Source organism: Lactuca sativa, chromosome 3, assembly GCF_002870075.4.
Source record: "Lactuca sativa cultivar Salinas chromosome 3, Lsat_Salinas_v11, whole genome shotgun sequence".
In the NCBI taxonomy this organism is placed as follows: Eukaryota; Viridiplantae; Streptophyta; class Magnoliopsida; order Asterales; family Asteraceae; genus Lactuca; species Lactuca sativa.
In genome coordinates this window covers 298,585,762-298,590,252 of record NC_056625.2, presented here as the reverse complement: position 1 = coordinate 298,590,252, position 4,491 = coordinate 298,585,762, and positions in this window count along the sequence as shown.

The following is a 4,491-nucleotide window of genomic DNA, read 5'->3' as shown; positions in this document are numbered from 1 at the left end:
ACATAGGCTATGAATCCTTTGCAGCCCTGCTGCAAACTCTGCCTCGCCCTGGCAGCCGAACAAAACGCCGACCCACACTGGGTCCTCTCGCCATGCACCATAAGCATTCCCCCACTAGGGTCTCGAATCGTCACCCGCTGTCCCTCGCAGTCAATAACTGCCCCAAACTTACTCAACCAGTCCATGCCCACGATAACGCAGACATCCCCCATCGCTATAGGAACCAAGTCTATAGGGAATTTAACACTGAAAATCTTGAGCACACATCCTCGAATCACGTATGCGGCATATATCACTTTCTCATCAGCTATGGAAACCCTCAAAGGTCGACTCATCACTTCCCGATCAATACCGAGGTGCTGACTAAAAGCCAAAGATACGAAAGACCGACTCGCACCCGAGTCAAATAGTACTAAAGCAGGTACAGAATTCACAAGAAAAGTACCTACGCATAACATGACATAAGCACAACATCTCATAAAAGAATAATAAATACATGAAATAATACATACCAGCCACAACATCAGGCGCCGCGCGGACCTCCTACGCAGTCAACTGGAAAGCTCTCCCGCGAGCCCTCGGGGCCTCGGCCTTCACTGGTCGAGTCTCAGCAGCCCTAGCAGCAGGTGCAGATCCCTGGAGAAGCTGAGGGCACTCGGCCTTCCGATGGCCGGTCTGGTTGCAATGAAAGCAAACCATAAACCCCTTGGGGAAATCCCTAGCAATGTGCCCCTCCTTGCCACACTTGTAGCAAGCACCTGATCGACATATCCCCTCGTGTCCCTTACCGCACTTTCCGCAAGTGCGGCCCTTCTGACCTCCCGTCCTCGAATCAGCGGACTTAGTCCGCTTGGCTGCTGGCTGAGACTGAGCCGGCCGCCGATCCACCCATTGAGACTCGGCCTCCTCCCTGGCCTGGGTCTCTAACTCGATCTCGTGCTTCCTGGCATTCGCCTGAAGCTCAACAAAAGTCTGATATGTCGAGTTCGATATGAACTCCCGGATATCCCTCCTCAACACACCCAAATACCGGCTCATCCGAGCCTGCTCCGTGGACACCTGCTCGGGGCAGAACATCGCCCTCTCATGAAACTTCCGCGTGATCACCGTGACAAAATCATTACCCTGCTTGAGGGTCAAGAACTCCTGAACCAACTGTTCCCTCTCCACCGGGGGAACGTACTCGTCTCTGAACATAGTGGTAAACCTCTCCCATGTCACAGCTGAAACCTCTGCCAGAGTGAAGTTCGCCGTCACGAACTTCCACCAATCCTTTGCTCCCAGGCGGAGCTGGTTCAAGGCGAACCGTATCCTCAGATGCTCCGGACATGAACAAGTGTAGAAGCATCCCTCGATATCAGCAATCCATCTCATCGCAGCGATCGGATCCTGTGGTCAGTCAACACGGCGTACCACTCATCAAATGTCTCCATCAGAGTGGTCTTAATAGACCCAAACATCTCCGGAATCTCAGCCCGGATCGCTGCAGCCACCTCCTCATGAATCATTTGACAAATCTCCTCGTCACTCACACTGCTCGTACTAGGTCTGTGGCGTGGTCCAACCATGATGCCTCTGAAATACAACATAGAAATATCAGAGACTCTATCGAGCATAATCGCACTCGATAACTCAACCCTACTCAGTCTCCGATACCCAAGGATTCTTACTTGGGTTGCCCACTGACCCGGTGTCTTCGGTAGTACGGACCCAATACTACCGACTTCACAGCATCAGCATTCACCCCAAGTCCTCCTCCCCAAACCCCAGATCATGAGTACTCTATTCTTGCCATGCACTAGCTACCCGCTCACTCTCGAAGCATCTCATAGTAACAGATTTCCCTAGGCTAAGGCATCATAAATCAGGCCACTCTAGTCCTAATATGAATACCTAGTCTTCTAGCATGCATATCATATCATATTTCATAACACATATTATAAGGGTATTTTGGGGATCTTTACCGTTCAGCCGCTGGCTGATCGTACACACTGCTTCATCCTTGTTTACCACAAAATCCTTTATAAAAATTTTATGCTTTTTTTTTAAGATTCCTCTAATCCTCGGTTTGAGTTCAGTTACGCCCGAAGGTGTACCCGAATCCCTCAAACCTAGGCTCTGATACCAACTTGTAACAACGGAAAATTTAAAACAAATTTATCATTTCTTAAAATATATTTCCATCAAATAAGTCATTACGATCCAATGTATCATGTCATAATACAATCATATAAATCCCAAGATCATAAATCTTCCATCAGTGTGTACAGATCACGCCGGCGCCTTCCCACGGTCCTCGCTAGTACCTGAAACACATATCACAAAATATGTAAGCATAAATGCTTAGTGAGTTCCCCAAAATACAACCTACACACATACGCCTTTCCAGGCCCTGACCTTCCGGTCCATGTGTCTCAGGGGACTTCCGTCCCGACTAGGTAAACCTTCCGGTCCTACCCACGCCAACCTTACGGTCCACATTACAACGCCTTCCGGCCCATAACATATTCGCCTTCCGGCCCATAACATAATGCCTTCCGGCCCATATCAAGCATATCATACATGGCACATATAACAATTAACTTATCACACATAACACATATATCTCATATCATATCCGACCTTCCGATCACACAGTCAACCCTTCCGGGTATAGTATAGTGAGAAGACTCACCTCGAGTATCTCGATAACTCGCGAATCCTGGAAATCACTCGTGCTCGATCCTCCGAACTATAATCCTCCTATAACATCATATGTCTCCGATTAACACTTTTACCACTAAGGTTGACTACCCCTACAAGTCAACACTTGGTAAACTCTGGTCAATGGTCAACGGTCAACTTTGACCGGACTCGGCGAGTGCACTAGAGCGACTCGGCGAGTCTAAGCGTTTTCACCAACTCTCTAGGATTCCCTTTTTGACACGTCGAGTACTCCCCTGACTCGACGAGTTCCACCTGGTATGAATCGCGGGGCCACTCCGACTCAACTCGCCGAGTCTCAAGAACAACTCGGCGAGTTCTAGTTCGACTCAGGCCACCTGGTAACCCTCTCTGACTCCCCCAGACTCACTAAGTCAACCCATAACTCGGCAGGACCACTCACTGAGTGGTTAATGACAATCTTCATGCTACTCGCCGAGTCTATTCTTTAGACTCGGCGAGTCCATGCCATGCATCAACTCAAACTTGCTTCTGAGGTCAGATCCGTTCCAACAATTCATAGATCTAGCCCTCCTAAGCTTATTCATCACGTAAAGTTCACGTCTTGGTGCTCATAACACACCCCATGACTCATAAATGGTGTTTTGACCTTAAGCATAAAGACCCCAATCCAAAATCCCCATGGATTTATAAAAAGCTGGGACAAAGGGACACTCTGGACCTCCAAGGGTTCAGATCCAGAACCTAACTCACTTAAGGGACCAAGGAAGTACTAGATCTAGCCAAAAAAGGGCTCAATAAGCCATAAATCAATATAAACATCAACATAACAGAGAATAGCTCGAAGGTAGTACCTCAAATGTGATGTTCTGGACCTCAAATCTTCAGAAAGTGGCTCCTCTTGATTCCCCTTAGCTATTGCTCCCTTTCCCTTGCAATGTAACACCTCCAAGGTCAATAATAGCTCCATGCTTTGCTCCAAACGCTCACTCTCGCTAGGGTTTCACTCAGGGATCTGGTTAGCACAAATGACGGCTTTAAGGCCCTTTAAATAGGTCCCAAACCCGAGAAATTAGGGTTTCATTAAACAGCGCGGACTCGCCGAGTCCAGGCGCGAACCCGCGTCCAGAACCGCGATCCTACTCGGCGAGTCTGAGCTCCAACTCGCCGAGTCCCCTCACAAAACACCAAAAACATAAGCATAAAAGATACCTAGAAATCCGGGCTGTTACAGGTTTTAACCTCCATGGAGTATCCATAGGTCACTACATGGGTTTAGCCCAACGTAAAGAACTATGGATCATAGGCCCACTTTATAAGAATGAATGATTTACACAATCAATCCCCATATATTTAATTAGTCTCTTTTGATCACAGACTTAATTTCAGATTAATTCTTGGTCAATACTAATTAAATAATATGATTTCACATTAATATATTAGAACTTATAATATATTAATAAATCATAAATAACCTCTTCTCAAAAGTTCATCCTATCAAATTGTCATGATGATATGTAACCCAAATGGACCATGCTACTCTCGGGTCAAGTAAATACCAATTATAGTTATGGACTTAGACACTAATCCAATAGTTGGGTCTTCAGAAATAAGCAAGGTGATAGCGGGGCTATTATGCTCGTTTGGTCGTTCGCGAATTCAGGCAAGTAGAGGGTCTTGACTACACAGAAGTATATTCTCCTTTAGCACGTTTGGAAGCCATTCGTATATTCCTAGCATATGCTTCCTACATGGGATTTATAGTGTATCAAATGGATGTCAAGACAGCCTTCTTGTACGGAGTCGTGAAGGAGGAGATTTATGTTG